This window comes from Ursus americanus, chromosome 26 (assembly GCF_024610735.1).
Source record: "Ursus americanus isolate L20-20 chromosome 26, mUrsAme1.1.p, whole genome shotgun sequence".
Classification (NCBI taxonomy): domain Eukaryota; kingdom Metazoa; phylum Chordata; class Mammalia; order Carnivora; family Ursidae; genus Ursus; species Ursus americanus.
The window spans coordinates 36673443-36690839 of record NC_142152.1 but is presented as its reverse complement, the minus strand read 5'-3'; the positions used below and the strand labels follow the sequence as shown (position 1 = coordinate 36690839).

Below are 17397 nucleotides of genomic sequence, written 5' to 3'. Positions count from 1 at the left end.
AAATTCTTCCAAGACTACTCACATTCAAAAAAGAAAAAGAAGCAAGTGAAACTTTATCCCAACATATAAGAATATTACAACTAATCAATACATGATTAGTGTGAGGTCTTACATTCTGTTTTTGTAAAGAACACATTGCTCTGAGTTCCAACCAGCACATCGCAATTGGGAGTAGCCACTTTTTAAGTGCCCAGGAGCCACATGGGGCTGGTGGCTGTCCTATGGAACCGTGTCTCTAGCACGTAGTAGGTGCTAAGTGCTAACGCTTAAGATTTGAAGCTTGGTCTCTGTCACCATACGTCCTCCGGTGTATCAGGGGGAGTCCTCTGCAAGAGATGCCTACATTTTGGGAAAAATTAATAGGATTGTCTTTAAGCCAATCACGTACTTCACCTCCACCCATACTTTAATTCACAGCCACGAGGGTTGGCAGAGGGTTGCGACCTATGCAAATGATCAATTTACATAAATGGGGCTGCCATCTCCATCCCATTATCCGGTTATCCCAGTTCCGGGGCGGGGGCGGGGGTGGGGTCTGTTGTCTCCCCAAATGTGGAGTGCCCTGCACCACCACGGCGGGGAAGCAGGCGCGTGGGAAGGCCCTTTAAAAAGGGGAGGCAGTGGTAAGAGGAGCGCTGAGCCTCGGGAGAACAATTCCGGCCATGGGGCAGGGCCACGTTTAGGGGGCGGTGGGTGCCAGAGGGGCAACAATGGAGGCTGACGAATTCCGAGAGCCGGGAGGTTCTGCCGAGCTGAGCGAGCGCCCGCAGTCTCGGCGCCCGGGCCCGGGAGGGCGGCGAAGGCGCGGGGCTACAGGCGGTGGATCGCCCCGGTCCACTCCCGGCGCTGGGCCGCAAACGCCGCCTGGCTTCCGCCTCCCGCGTCCGCTGTCTCCCGGCTCCTGAGTGGCTGCGGGGCCAGGATTAACCTTTCACCGCCGCACCCTGTCCAATCACAGGCTCGCTCTCATGCTGGCACGGGGCGAGCAAGGCGAGCGGAGCGTGGGGGCGCGGAGGGGGCGGCGCGGGCGCCGGTGGGATTCTCCAAGCGGCTGTGCGCCGTTGCCGCGGGCCGTGCGCGGGCTGCGGGCGAGCCGGGCTCTGCGCAGTCTCCGCAGGCGCCGGCGGGAGGGGTCGAGGCGGCGGCGCGGCGCAGGCTGCTCCAGGCCCAGGTGAATGGAGTAACCTGACAGCGGGGACGAGGCGACGGCGAGCGGGAGGAAATGGCGGCGGCGGCGGCGCTAGGCGGCACCCGGAGGCCTGGGCTGTGACGCGCGTGCCGGAGCGGGGTCCGATGGTTCTCGAAGGCCCGCGGCGCCCCGTGCTGCAGGTGAGGCGGGCTCCCGCGGAGCCGCTTTGTGTGCGGGGCGGGGAACGGCTCCGCCCGGCCCCCGCGCCCGCCTCCGCGGCGAGGCCCGCATGGGCTCCCGGGCCCGGACCCTCCGGGGAAGGGAGCCGGCGCGGCCAGATGGCGCGGCCTCGCCTGGTGCCGGGCGGCGCGGCCTGCGGGCCGGGCGTCCCCCGCGCCGGGCTCCGCGCTGCCCCGACCTCTGCGCCTTGGAGGGACTCGGTGTGGTCGGGCTGGCGGCGGCCGGGGCCGTGGGCGCCTCCGCAGCGGGCGTGGAGCCCGTCTTGCCGCCCGCCGGGCCCGTGGAGAGCAGCCTTTGACAGGTCCGGTTACGCACGCGGGAGCGGTGCGGGACCCGCGCCGGCGTCGGGGGAGCATCCTCGGGACCTGCGGCGGCCGGGCATCCCCCCTCCCCGCCCCCCGCGTCGGGCCTCCTCGGAGGGCAGGAAGGCTGGCTGTCGGGGCTGGCGGGGAAGCGCGAGCCTTCGGGTCCCGCCCGGGGAGGATTGTTAGCGTTTACTGGCAGGTGACCAGTTCTGGGTCCCCCGGGGCGGGTGGCCGAGGCCATCTTTTCGCCCCTCCCCTCCGCTGTTTTTGTTGCCAGAACGCCGGAACCCTGCAAAGGAGCCTTTCGTGAGGGTTTTTAATCTTCGGGAAGTCAGTGTATGTTTTAGGTTAGCACATCAGATTTAAGTGAATTGTCTCGAAAAGCTGAGATGCCCCGAAGGCTCTGCCCGCGGCAGAGCTGAACAAACCACGTAATGTATCTCTAATAGCATAGAGATTTGTAAAAACAGGGATGAGTGAGGAGTCCTTTGCTCTGTAGTGTTCAGTCAGTGCTTTTGTGAAGGAAGTCATTCTTTGGCGACCCGTTCCTGATCCATATGAAAAGTCTAAACACTCTGAGGACTATCACACTTAAAAAGCATTCATCTTATTAAAGAGTAATTACGTTCAAGTCTGTGCTGCCTGGAGGTGCTTCTGGTTTTGAGTTTTCCGAATCTTTGCAATCCCGATTTTCAGTTGCTTGTTTGTCAAGTTGCAACACACTCAGTGAACGGAAAGGGCAGGAGTGAGGAGTTAAGTAACTTCGAAAATATGTATTTTAAAATGTGCTGTAATAAAAGGTTCACTAAATTGAAATTGTGTTGCTGCAAACGTTAAGCTTCCTAAATATGAGTATGCATCTTAACCTAGAGTTCCAGTAATTTATTAGAGGGTAGATGATGGTACAGGATTCTGAATGAGACTGCTAGGGATAGTGATTTTAGCACTATTAATATTTGGGGGAATATTATTACTATCTAGGCTCTGAAATAATCCGTTTATTTTGCATAGTGTTGTCTTTAGAGCCAGCTACTACCTGTGACACATGTGTATCCTATGGAGCATATGCTACACACACACACACACACACACACACACACACACACACGTGCATGTAACTGTTCTAGAACTTCATTTTAGGCCATATCAAACTTACTCTGTTTATAGGTTAGCAGTACTATAAAGATTGTCTTTAATACGGTCACTGTGGACATTTAAATGGTAACATGGGTTAATGGATTTATTCATGGCATCAACATGCTGTTTTAAGAAAAGATGTATTAGTTTAATTTGGGGAGAAAAGGTCTTCTTTTGCTGCCATTATTTTAGGTTTATGCTATCATCTCATCATTAAAGGTTAAGACCATCTACTGTATTTTGCCTGTGGCTCTTGTATGAGTTGTATAGTGAGGTTTGGCCGTTGCTAAGTTTTCTTGTCTTTGTTTTAGAAGACATTTTATTTTGATGTGGCTCTTGATTCATATTTGATAGTGATTTTGCGGTGTTTCATAGTTGGAGTTCTTTTGGTGTTGCGCTGCCTTCTAGGAAGGATGACTTTTATGGCATTGAGATGATTTATTCCCTGCTACTGTCTGACAAGTGAGCTGCTGGTTTCATTTGAGAAAGTAGATATTTCATAGAGGATCTCTCACTCATGACCTTAACATCCTGTGGTCATTACTTGTGGCAAGGGAAAGAAGGGACACATTTATTAATAAAAAGTGCCTCCTTATTCTGTGCCAAGATGTTTCAGTTGCCTTTATATACATTCTCATTTAATCCTCACTGCAACCCTGAGGCAAACTCAATATTGTCTTTATTTTACATGCAAGGAAACGAAGACTCAGATTATTGACCTGGGTTATGAATCTAGAAGTGGCAGTCGGTACAATCATGGTTTGATTGGCCTGTGTGTAGGCCCTTTTGCACTGCATTGCATTGCATCGTTGTATCAAGTGGATTTTAGGAGAAAAACCTGCATAACAGGTCCTTAGTTAATATCTGTTGAATGAATGAAACTCTTTCTAGCCTTAAAGTCCTTAGTTAATATCTGTTGAATGAATGAAACTCTTTCTAGCCTTAAACACTCTGGTGGCTTCTGATTATCTGAATAATTCAGATTTTTTCCGGGGTGGTGATGGTTACAAAACAACATGCACATACTTAATGTCACCAAACTGCACACTTACTAATGGTTAAAATGGTAAATTTTGTGATGCATATTTTACTTTTCATCATCTTCAGCTGAAATTCTGCCTGCACTAAACACTAACTCCCCATTCCATCCTCCTCTCAGACCTGGCACCCACCATTCTTCTGTCTCTGTGGATCGGACTGCTCTAGGAACCTCCTGTCGTTGGAGTCCTGCAGTATTTGTCCTTTTGTGACTGGCTTATTTCACCTAGCATGGTCTTCGGCGTTCATTCACGCTGTGGCACGTGTCAGCATTTCCTTCTTTTTTAAGGCCGAATAGTATTCAGTACATACGCACACACATTTTGTGTATCTGTTTTTCTGTGGATGGACACGTGGGGTGCTTCTGCCTTTTGGCTTTGTGAGTAATGCTGCTCTGAGCGTAGATGTACAGGTATCCGTTGAGTCCCTGCCTCTACTTCTTTTGGGTATATACTCAGAAGTGGGCAGGCTGTTTCTCAGTCGTCAAAACACTAGATTCAGAATTTATTGCAATATGAGTTTTCTGAGGGTTGTTCCAGGCAGTTACACTATCCTATAAAAAATTCCTCTGTGTTAATAAAAGACTTTAATCTCCTTGAGGCCCAGGATTTACTCATTTTTATGATCTTGCTTCCTACCACTGGCAGGTGGGTGTTCAAGGAACTGAGGTCATTCAGGTGCTTCGTCCTGGGGCTTTGTCGTGCTCTGGTGGGTGCTAGAGGAAGAGATTGGCAAGGCCCGTGTTTAACTCGTGTAAATATGAAGTTGAAGCCAGGTGATTTATCTTGTTTACCTTGTGCTTTGCTTTTTGGACGTTCAAGAGTTTACTTCAGAAACCCCAGTGGATGGATATGTATTATACTAGCTCTTATTCACAGGTTTCTTTGCAGTATTTTTTCTGTCATGCACTTATGACTTGCCAAAGTAGACAAGAATCTCAGGAGGCAGCATTCTCTCTTTGGGAGTCTACCTCCTTAGCCTGGGAGGTGGGTCTTTCAGTCCTTGTTTTCTGATTCTTTGATGCTTACCAAATCTTCTGCATGATCCAGGCTGATTTTTAGTTATAACTAATTTCTACTAAAGCAATTCTAGTATTAGTACAGCGATGTAGAGACAACTGTTTATTACTTATCTACTTGAGAAAGGATTTGAGATTGTCTTACAATTATAAGTTTGAGAAGACTGAAAATAATGGCAGAGCTTCAGGGGTAGAGTATGGAAGTTGCTAGAGGGAATTTAGAGAAGATGGCTTAGGGCAAGGATGGCTCAGCATCTGTGTGTAACTAAAGAGGTTTTGTTTTGTTTTAATTTGTATTAGTCAAAGCAAAAGAGGAAGCAAAACTAATTATAGTTGGCATTGATTAATGAGAAGACATATACCAGACTTTTCTCTTGTATGAAGAATAATCATTTGGATTCTTGGATAAAATGACATTAAGTATATATGGAGAAAATGTTTTACATTTTACAAATGATAGGGAAACATTTTTCACATGCCATTTTAGAGAAAGTGGATAAAAGCCTCAGACATAATAGAAAAGCTTTAGTAATATAGGTGTGCATCGTTCTGGTAATGTGATTCATTAGAGTTTAGTTAATTTATCTTTAAGCTGATGTCCCTGAAATATCAATTGTCTCATTCAGGCTTTTGACAGATGCTGAATAACAATCCATTCGCAAATAAGCTCTTTTCTGGACAGTATAGGCAGTCAGGATTTTTTCTGCCCCTCTTTAGGAATGTGTGTTGGTCGCCTTTCTTATGTGGTGGTGTATACTCCGTGAATGACTACAGAGAGAAAAGCAGTATTTTTGAGGCCAAGCTGATGAAATTTAAATTTTCAGTCATGTAAAAAGGCCTTTGTTAAAGTAAATCCTGAGTACAAAGTGGCTTTCCTGTTTATCTGAAATTGTCAATGAATTGTTGGTACTCTTTTAAAATACCAAGTTGCTTTACATTTAAAATAAGTGACTAAGAGGTGCCACAAGAAAACATTGTCTGAGGATGTCAGTAAGACTGTTACTAGAAAGTAATTACATTTTGGCCATAGTGTTTTCATTTTTGAGGCTCCTGGTGATATTAAGTGTCTTGGCTGTGTAAAGGTTTATGAGAGTAAGGATGGAAGAGTGCTGGGCATAGTAGAAGATGCTCAGATTTGTTGAATGAATAGATTAGTTTATATTTAATTTCTTAAAGTACTTAGAAGCTAACGTAGATTTATGGAGAATAATATTACTTGTATAGTAAGGCTTTTAAAAAGATCATTACTCTTCTGATTTTGGACCAGGTATGCTGTCTGATTCTTGGTTCTCCTCTATTTGTGATGTCCATATGACTAGGTGCGTAGAAACATTGTAGACCGAGAGAAGTGTTAAATATCATAGAAAAAATGTGCTGGGGCCCCTGGGTGGCTCAGTCAGTTAAGCATCTGCCTTCGGCTCAGGTCCTGGGATCGAGTGCTACCATCGGGCTCCTTGCTCAGTGGGGAGTGTGCTCCCTCTCCATCTCCTTCTGTCCCTCCCCCTACCTGTGCTAGTTTGCTCTCTCTCTAAAATAAATAAAATCAAGAAAGGAAGGGAGGGAGGGAGGGAGGAAAGACGAGAAAGAAAGAAAGAAAGGAAGGAAGGAAGGAAGGAAGGAAGGAAGGAAGGAAGGAAGAAAGAAAGAAAGAAAGAAAGAAAGAAAGAAAGAAAGAAAAGAAAAGAAAGAAAGAAAAGTGCTCTAAGAATTGGGGGTTTTGCTGGTATTGGAAGCTTTCTCAGTGGTGAAGCAGCCTCACTCTGGTAGTTGTGGCCGTGCTCCTTTAGCTAACAACTCAATGTATACAATAAAGTAGCGATTTAAAAAACACATTTGAAAAGTCTTCTGGGAATGAGAAAATGTCAGCAAACCAGTTCAGAATTTTAAAAATAACGTACTTAAAGAACTCAAATAATGAGAGAAGGATCTCAATTTAAAAATTGATCTTGGAAATGTTAGAAAGGTTCTTTGACTAAGGAGTTAGATCAGTACCTGTTTTTTAAGGGGCAAAGAAAGTCTACTGACTTGTCTAATACTTTGAGATTTCAGGATTTTTGTCTTTTTGTTGGTAACAGCCCAGGAAGGCAAAGTTAACATGACGAACCCAGAGGTTTGAATGGCCTGGCCTCCTGTTACACACCGTGCTGCACAGCTGTCGCTCATGAGGAGCTCTGATCGGTGGTATTTTAAGCTTTTTCCACCTTGCAAAATTAAATATTAGTATTATATCAGAGCATTGTAGGGCTGGTGAAGAGCAAGTGTTTGATGTCAGAGAGACCAGGGTTCAAATGCTGATTCCTCCGGTTTGTAGCTGAGGAGCCCAGGGCATATGGCAACCTTTCTGAGTGTCAGCTTCCTCATTGGTAAACTGGTCATAATATTACCTACTTGACGTTGTGAGGAAAAAATGAGTTTCTTAAACTCTCAGCCCACTTCTGGCACATGACTCTATTTGATAACATTTAGCTGATACTATTTTTCCTTTATCTGCATTAGAGAAAATCTTGCTTATGTTCCTAATGTGATTATATTGTGATTTTCCCCCAAAATTATTACTATAGAGATGTATGTCCAATACATTCATAATAGAAGATGAAAGAGAGGAGGGCTTGGGAGCAATATTTCAAAGGCGAAGTTCTACACTAAAAATTGTCTACATTGTATCAAATGGTTCAGCTGTCTTGGTTCTCTGTAATAGTGATATCAAGTGTAATAGTGCCTTAATATTGCTAGCTCTCCCTAAATAGCCATTATTCTTCTATTAGGCATGAATACATACACTGTCCTTGTATCTGTATTTCAAACCGACATGAACTTTTTATATATCTATCACATGCCCTTGGTGTAGGCCAGTGGTTTCTGGTCTTTGGAGACTACTGATTTGATGAAAGATGTGAATCTTATTCCCAGAAAGATGTACGTGCTCATAATTTTACATAAAATTATAGCAGGTGCAGGGACCCTTCCTGAATCCTATCTGTAGATGCTCGATTAGGCTATGTCTACGCCCGTAAAGACAAGTAATAGGTTAACTAAGGAAGTGACAATTCTGGATGATCGAGGCACAGGTTCCACATGATTGATGGAATGGAATGAATAGCGCAAGGTAACGTGTGGTTAAGAAACCTCTGTTCTAGTTTGTCTTTACTTCTAAATAATTAGCTGCATGTTAAGGACAGGTCACGTTGGCCTTGCTAGACTTAGCTTTAATTTTCTCACTAGTAAAATTGAGAACATTTACAAGTCTCTAAATATCTTAGAGTCAGTCATCTTTGAAGCAGCCATATAATTCTGGGACCTCTCCGTTTCAAGCTGAGAATCTTAACTAAATATGAGGCATGGAAAAGAGAGGCTGCATTTTTTTGCGTAATAAGATTTGTGCACAGTGACCATGAGAAAGGAGACGATGGCCTTGTGAGCTGTTCTGAGAGAGGAACGTAAGATGAAAACCCCTGCGAAATCGTCTTGAAAAGTAGAGAGAGCCAGATTTTACGTTGAACGGATGGCACAGCAGAGACAGTGGAGTCTTTTCATGTTCTGTCTCTGCTCCTAGTACAGCTTATTAAATGCTTGTTAATGAGGGAAAATCTAACAAACTGTTGAAAGCCTTCTCTCTGATCAGTATGGTGAAAAGCAGATAACCCATGGAGAGGCCTCTGGTACTGTGAATGAGGGGACAAGTGTCTAGGAGACACTCTGCTTTTTTAACCTAAAAGCTTTTATTTTGTGCATAACACTGCTGAGATTACCTAACTTTTCTGTCTTGTATAGCTAAGTATTAAAGAGGAGAGATCTCTGACTTATAAATCTTTGTATGTACCTGCTACATCCAATAAACTGTTGATTAGTCTTGTTTTTTTTTTTAAGATTTTGTTTATTTATTTGACAGAGACACAGCGAGAGAGGGAACACAAGCAGGGGGAGTGGGGGAGGAAGAAGCAGGCTCCCAGCGGAGAAGCCTGATGTGGGGCTCGATCCCAGGACCCCGGGATCACGCCCTGAGCCAAAGGCAGACACTTAATGACTGAGCCACCCAGGTGCCCCTATTAGTCTTAGACCAAACATAATTTTGGGTGTTTTAAGGGAAAGACAGGCTTTTGTTGATAAAAAATATGTGAACAAATGATGAAACAACCTAAATTAAGCATTTGAATGCAGTTTGTAAATTGAACGGGAGTTAAGACAAGGTATAATTTCTTGTCTAAATGCAATTAGTATCTTCAAAGGGATCATTCTTTTTTGCTTATCAAATATATGGCCTTTAGTTTTCAGCCCTTCTTCAATAAAATGTGTGAAAACAGGTATTGCCAAACAGTGCTTTTCTTTTGGGATATGTTTGTAAAAGATCTCCACTGACATGATGCAGTTCTGAAGGTGAATATCGTTTTTACACTCAGTCTTTGCAAACACCTAGCTTTTGTGTCGTTAAACATTGGGAGAATTCTGGGAAGTTTTTGTTTTTTTTTTTTAGTTGTGAGTTGGCTCTGTACTTTGGCCAAGAATAGGGAAATAAGTAATTTTCTTGAAGCCTTTTTAACCCGTGTGCACATACATGCACACACATACATGCATACATATGCACACTTGTGCGTATATGCACATACATACACGTCTATACATGTGTGAAGTCTGTAGTATTTGTGTATCTGCGGCAGATACTCGGCTAAACTGCTTACTTGTGTTGTCTGTATTGAGCGAAGACAAAATTACACAGCACGTTGTAGTTTCTAAAATATTAATTTATCTAGTTTATTTCACCATGTCCGAACCCCCTTTATGATAGTAATCTCTTTTAAGGTAGTACTTTTCGTTTCACTGAAGGAGTCATTATGTAGTATTTGTAGCAGGTAGTACATCACGTTTAGTCATCAGCTGAACGGAATAGAGAGACTAGGAAATATGGTGAGATATAGTCAGTTATTGTGTGTTTATTGAGCACCTACGTTCCTAGGCTAGAAGGGGCAAGGGAAATGTCAGCGGACAGGGCTGATTTTGGTTGCCACAGGTTTTAAAATTAAGGCAGTAATTATTTATATGTGTGTGCAGATTCTGCTAAAATTAAAATATTAGTTTGCTTCTGTTAATTTTAAGTTGCATTTACTCTTTTTCACCCCCCTGGGGAGATCAAAAGGAACATCCAGAAGCAGCTTATTTTTACTGGCAAATCAGTGTGAATAGACACCTCCTCCGAGACCGTAGTGTTATTGTGGATTATGGAAATAAGCTTGGAGTCGGAATTTAAGTAGAATTTCACCTCTCCCATTTATTGGGCAAATGGCCTTGGGAAAGTTATTTCACATCCCTGTAAAATGGCGATGATCCTTGTTTCAGGGTTGTTTTGAGGATGAAATTAAATAATAGAATTCGAGTGCTCAGTAAATCTTCTCCCTCCCATCTCACGTATGCACATGGCCAATGAAGAAGTTTTACATATTGTATTAAGGATTGTGTACTTCTCTTTCAAAATAAACTTTCAGTGGCATCAGTTTCAGCTGATAAACAGGAAAGTGCATAAATCACAAGGATATACAGAGTGTATCCAGGCAATTACACCCTCCACCCCCCGGCCAAAAACACCATACTGACTTGTCCTGATTTTGAAGTCTGTGTAGTGGAAGCTGTATGGTATGATTTCTGTGTTGGGTTTCTTCACTGCACATCTTAAGTGGGTGAGGTTCATTCCATTGCACCCTCTGGTGATGCGGATTATTCTGTTACATGACTATGTCAGTATTTACTTGTCTGTTACATTGCTGATGGACATTGGGCTTGGTTTTGGGTTGAGCTGTTAGGGATAGTGCATTCTTGTGCATGTTTTTTGGTGAATATATGTGTATATTTCAGTCAGGTATACACATAGAAGGGAATTATTTGGGTTTTAGAGTCTGTGTATATTCAGAGCAGATACTCCCAGTTGGCAGTTCTGCCGGCCGTGTATGAAAGTTCTCGCAGCTCCACATCCTTTCTCACACTTGGTTTTGTGTGTCCTCTTCATGTTGGCCATTTTGATGGATGTGGTAGTGGTTCATTGTGGTTTAATGTGCATCCTTCTAATTGCTTATGAAGATTATTGACCATTTGATATCCTTTGTGGTGAAGTCCTTTGCCCACTGTTCATTTACTTGTCTGCCTGTTTCTTATCGATTTGTAGAGATTGTTTATGTATCTCCTACCCTGGCTCGCCTTTTCACTCTCGTAATCAGATCATGCGATAAACAGATATTTTAAATTTTAATCTAGTCCAGTTTGTCAATTTTTTCCCTTAATGATTAGTGCTTTTAACGTCTTGTCTAAGAAGTTTTTGCTCATTCCAGGGACATGGAGGTATTCTCTTATGTTGTTTCCTTTTTTTTTTTTTAACTTTTTTTCAAGATTTTATTTATTTGAGAGAGAGAGAGAGAAAGAGAGAGCATGAGCAGGGGGAGGGGCAGTGGGAGAAGCAGACTCCCGGCTAAGCAGGGAGCCCGATGTGGGGATGTGGGACTCAATGCCGGGATTCTGGGATCATGAGCTGAGCCGAAGGCAGATGCTTAACTGACTGAGCCACCCAGGCGCCCCTCTTACGTTGTTTTCTAAAGACTTTGAAGTTTTACTTTGCTCATTTAGACCTACAATCCAACTGGCATTGATTTTTGTGTACGACTTGAGGAAGGAGTCAAAACTCACTTTTTCCATCTGGATACACAGTTAACCCAGTTGTTACTTGAAGAAACCATCCTTTTCTGTACTACAGTGCAGTATTGTTTTTGTCACTAATTAAATAGCCTTACATGGGTGGGTCGTTTCCATAGTCTGTTCTGTTGCATTGTCTTTTCTTGTGTCATTACCCACCCTGTCTTAAGTAGTGATGCTTTATACTAAATAGTAATACGTCAATTGACTTCTGCATGTTAAGCCATCCTTGCATTGCTGTGATAAACCACAACTGGTCGTGATGCAGTATCCTTTTTATATATTCCTGGATTCAGTTTGCTTATATTTTGGTTAGTATTTTTACATTCTGAGTTTGAGAGGTAGGTCTCTAATTTTCCTTTACTGTGGTGTCCTTGTTGGGTTTTGGTGTCACGTTTATGCTGGCCTCACGGAAAGAGGTAGAAAGTATTCCCCTCATTTCAGTCCTCCTGAAGGGTTTGTTTTTAAGATTGTAGTTCTTTCTTTAGATGCGTAGAAGAATTCCCTCTAGTGAGGCCGTCTGGGCTTGGGAGTGTGTAAGAATCTGTTTTCTTTAAAAGCCTCTTCAAATGTTCTGTTTCTTTGGAGGTTAATTTTGGTAGGTTATGTTTTTCAAGGAATTTGCCCACTTCTAAAATACTTTCTTGAGTGGCTACTAAGAAGTCATTGATACTAAAAATAGAAATAACCAGATAAAACTTTGCTCCATTTGGAAAACTACAATTTTTTTAGAGATTGTTAAGTGATTTAATATAAAGAATACTCTTTGTTGTGGTTTGTGGGAGAATAAACAGTGGTTGATGCTACTCGAATTAGGTTTTTTATACTAGTGTGATTTATATGGACAAAGTTAGTTCCCTGAAAACAAATTATATTCAAAGGCTATTGGTATGTGAAATCTGTAATTAGATTTGGAACTAATTTTTTTTAAATTAGGGGATGGAGGGGCAGAGAGAGAGGGAGAGAGAGAATCTTAAGCAGGCTTTATACCCAGCACAGAGTCCCACACGGGGCTCAATCTCGCAACCCTGAGGTCATGACCTGAGCTGAAACCAAGAGTTGGATGCTTAACCAACTGAGCCACCCAGGTGCCCCTTGGAGCTAAGTTTTTAACTTTGCTCCGTTTTGGATTAATTTTGGATTAATTTTAGATTCATTGTTTTCTAAAGATTTGGATTCATTTTGGATTAATTTGACTAGTGAATTGTAATTTAACATGTTCTTGGTTCTTTGCAGGATTGTTTCTAAGGGATAGTGAAAATAAAAAGTGGTTAAAGTATGAGATAATAGTATCTTAACTCTTTGGGAGTGGGGCAGTCAGTATTCAGTTAATCTCTATCTAAGTATTGCTTATTAGGAGTGAGAATTGTCAGCATTTATTCATTTATTCAGAAGCATCCTGCTTGTGCCTGGCACCCAAGTTGGTTCTGGACGTACAGATTTACTGTCTTTTCACTGAAACTGTTGACTTTCTGAAAAAGTGGCACTGATGATGAGACCTACAGGTTGGGGGGCAGCTAGCGGGGGGTGGTATGTGCAAAGGCTCTGGGGTAAGAAAGAGTTGGTGGAGGTGCTGAGAGTTCCTCATGGCTGCGGGGAGGTGACAGAGTCACACAAGCCCCAGTTAGAGAGAGATGCAGGGCCATACATAGTAAGGATTTTGCATTTTAGCCTGAGTGCCAGGGGAATCCATTGAAGGTTTTGAGCCGTCTTGCTATACCGGTTTGATTCATGTTCCCCATACCTAATTACACACTGCCTTGAGATCCATTAGTACTCTTCTTTTGTTTTTAATCACTTTTTTTTTTTCTGGGACTGGTGCTTGTTGGTAGTCCTGGGCAAGAGCTTGGGTCTGGCAAATGACAAATATTTACTTACGCTTTTAGCGTTCATATTGTGTGTATCACATTGTCCATGGTCATTCAGATGGTTTACTTACCGTGTAGGTCCCTTGCAGGTGCCAGACTTGATCCATGCGATGAGGTGTAAGCAGATGTGGAAAATTCTGGAACATACTGGGTGTCCGAGTGGCTTTGCTCGTGTTCAGGCAGTGTAGGATGTTAACAGCACGCCGGCTTTGCAGGATATGGTAGCTGCCAGTTTGGGCCTTTGGTCTAGTGTGGATTCTTTCCTGTGTTTTTTCTTTTTCTTTTAATTTCTTTTTTTTTTTTTTTTAAGAGGGTTATGAATACTCTGGAAGATATGAGCCTCTGGTTGTAGTTTTGGTTCCTGCTCCTTTCCCATTCTTTGTAGTCCCAGAATATGGTAGTAATGTCCCGTGCTCTTAATTGTCCTTGACGCCGAGTGTTCTTTAGCGGGGCTCTGGCAGCGTCTCACCCCTTCCCGCCAGGACACGAAGTTCCCTTTTTCACACCCAGTGTCAGACCTGTCTTTTTAGTGATTTGCATATTTGACTTAGCTAATGAATTCAGTGTGTATGTTACGGGATTGTGTAGGGGAGGAAGGAGAGCCGGAGTCCACCATCTTCGCAGGTCCTATGGTAGAGATGAGGCTGGCGGAAAGGCAGACAAGGTCATTTGCCCAAGATTCTTGTAGCTCACAGAAGGATTCCATCAGCACTCCCGACTTTGGAGCCCCCTTCTTTTCCTCTCTCGCCTGGATTCTTTATGTAATGTGTGTGTACTGGGTTTGATTGTGACATAATTGAGCGAAACAAGGGTGGTTACCTTAGGCCGCATTTATTCTGATTCTGCTTCTCTTTTTTGAAACATCTAATTCCTGTCATGGATATATTTTTTGAAATTATATTTAGCAGTAATGAATCTTCATCTTTCTTATTAGATTAGTTCAGTTTTTGGAATAGCCCGAAGTTCCCTTGATAGCTAAGTGTGGATCTATCTCCAAGTGGAAATGTGCGATCGTGGCCAAGGATAGAGAATCATAGCTGGAGGTAGGATAACCAGCCATCCTGGTTCCTCTAGGGTTGGGGTAAGTGAGTGGATAGTGCCTGGGACAGGGGACTTTCCATGTGCAAACAGGGGAAGTTCCGGTATAATCCAATCATTATAACCAGGAAGAGGAATGTCTTCTTTAGTGGAGAGAGGAAACTTCAGAAGTCTCTTGTATCGTCTTGCACTGTTCCTGTCTCTGGGCCTTGTGTAGATATTTGTTCTTGGCTGAGATGAACTAAGGGAGAGCCCTTGGTGTATGCTGAGAATAGAAAAGCAGAGGCCCAGATCTTCGGATCCCTGTGGAGCTGTATGTTAAGGTCCTTTAGGATGGAGCTCTAGCTTATCTTAACCTGTTGCACTATTTCACCACTCTCGTGTGGGACGAGTGCATTGGCACACTGCTTGTAATTTCTGCAACTTGACTCGCATGGTTTCCCTATAATGCTTCTCCACATGCTAACTCCTCACCCCTATGATGCCCTGTCACTGTCCCCTCCCTGATGGGGGGCTGTTACTGCTCATTTGCCGAACTGATCTCCACCCAGTTCTTGTCTTCTCCAGAATACAGGTTTGTAGTACGTATGTTTTGCTCAATAAATACTTGTTGAATGAATAAATCATTTAAGGAGCAGGACTTAAAGGTCTTTTAAGGGGAAAAAAATCACCTTAAATATTACTTTTTAGACTACCACAAAATACAATTGGACAATTTCCATTTTTCTGGGTACTGGTAGTCAAACGTATGTATCAGTTTTTAGTAGAGTTTTACTTTTGACTTTGTTTTAAAATATTTTTAAACTTCTGAGTTGTAGGAATAGTATAAAGAACTCCCATCTCGATACCTATATTTACCAATAGTTAACATTTTGCCACATTTGTGTGTTCTTTCTCTTTCCTCTCTCTCTCCCTGCATGTCGTTATTTTTCTGAATCTTTTTAAAGTAGCAGGCATTATGCTCTTCACTACTGAATAATTCCCAAGAATGAGAGCATTCTCTTACATGATCACAATATAGTTATTGAGTTCAGAGAATTTAGCATTCATCGATGATGATAGTTAAATTTCACTAGTGTTCCTGTCGGGGGAGGAAAAAAGGTTTTCCTCTGTGCTCTTAGTGAGTAGAGCCTATGAATTAAATCAACAACAGATGCACAAGAGAAAAGATTTATTTTGCGTGCACGCTGGAGATTCATCCAGACCCAAGGAAGTAGTTACACTCAAGAGTTTATATACCCTTTTTAATAAAGGGCCATATATTGTGGACAAGTGACAAGACAAAGGAACAGGGGAGTTTGGGCTTCTAGGGGTGGTAAATTGTGGGAATAGATGACGGAAAACCATAGGGATTATTTTAGCAAGGTTTGCTTGTGCGGATGCAAGTCAGTGCCATCTTTAGTGATAATTATCATCTCCTCTTCCTGGTACTGGAGTGGGGCGGAGGGACACTCACAAAGCGACATTTATGTCCTGCTTTTAGGCAGGAAGGGAAAGGGCAAAGAATTCCTCCTGTATCTGCTATTTCTCTGTTGCCTTCAGCTCAGAATAATCCTTATGCCAAGGCAGCATATTTTCAGGTGGCCTATTCTGATAGCTTCATGCCGGTCTTGTCCTTCGTAGTGGTGTGCCTTCTCTGAGACAGGATTCAGTCCAGGAGGGTCATTGTGTGTAGTTGTCGTGTTTGTTTACTCTTGTAATCTGGAATCGCTTCTCAGCTTTTAGCTTCTGTGATACCTGACATTTTTGAGGAGCATGAGCCAGTTGTTTTGTGAAATGCATCTCAGATTTGGTTTTTATGCTAACTCATGATTGGATTCAGGGTTCTCACTGTTGGCAGGACAGCTGCGTAACTGGTACTTCCTTCTCAGTGTATCACGTTTAGGAGATGCATGTCAGTTTGTCCCGGTATTGGTGAGGTCACTTTGGTGGAGGGTGGTATCTGTCAGGTTTTCCCAGTGTGAATGTATCAGTTTTTGTGAGGATTTGTAGGGAATCTGCAGAGATACTTTGAGCTGATGTAAATATTCTTTTGTAAACCAATAGTTTTAGCATCCATTAATGACTCTTGCCTTCATTACTAATGTGATGGTTAAAAATGGTGATTTTTCTGTCATTCCTCCTACATTTATTGGTTGACTGTTTCTAAAATAAGTCCTTGGGTTTTCCCAGTTATATTGTAACTTTAGAACTGTACATGTTGCTGAAACATTCTCAAGGTTTGTATGGGATCAGATTGCATTAATGTGGAAGACGATTTTGCAGAGGTTGGGAGTTCTGGGAGGATGAGGCTGGAGGGATGGATATAGCTGGGATGCTGTCAGAATTATCATCGTGCAATGGATGCCTCTCTAGCTTTGCTGTTTTCAGATCAACCCTGAACTTTTGTTTGTTGGAGAAGGGGGCAACGATGGGGGTCTTAAACTTGTTAAAATAATCTGGGTTGTTTCAGATCTTTGAAAAGTAAGAAGTATCTAAATTGAATTTTTTGTTTGACCTACAAAAAAGATACATATTAATTTAAGGGTAAATCAATAAGGTTTATACTGAACATAGAATAAATATCTATATTTGTGGGTATTTCCAGCTTTCCTTCAGTTCCGTGTTAAGTCAAATATGAGCTTATCTTTCCTTTGAAAAATCTTACAGTTTGGGGGGGAAATAGCAGTAGCAGTAATATCTAATATGGGACAGAAGATACAGATAAGCCCTGATTTGGGTGGTACAGACGGCCCCTGTGTATTGCATGAAAGGGGAGTGAAATAATAGAGGTTTTTAGGTTCCTTGGGGGAAGGGGGAAGTGGCAGGTGGGAGCCCAGAAGCAGAGGCTTATGTGAAGGTTGGGATATACTTGTCACAGTGCTCTAGGGAAAGCAGATAACTTGAGTGGTTCGGTATCTTGCACATAGCTACAATGTGGCACTTTACCCTTTGCCTGGAACTTTTAATATG

At 42.9% G+C, this 17397-nt stretch overlaps 1 protein-coding gene across 1 annotated transcript in view; it reads left to right on the top strand.

Moving 5' to 3' along the window:
* The first annotated feature begins 543 nt into the window (after positions 1-543).
* The window catches only part of DICER1 (dicer 1, ribonuclease III), a 69513-nt gene continuing 52659 nt past the window's right edge, over positions 544-17397 (top strand). Inside the window, exon 1 of the mRNA XM_087856207.1 lies at positions 544-623. The gene's annotated coding sequence lies outside the window, so the exon portion shown is untranslated. The remainder of the gene's footprint in view (positions 624-17397) is intronic.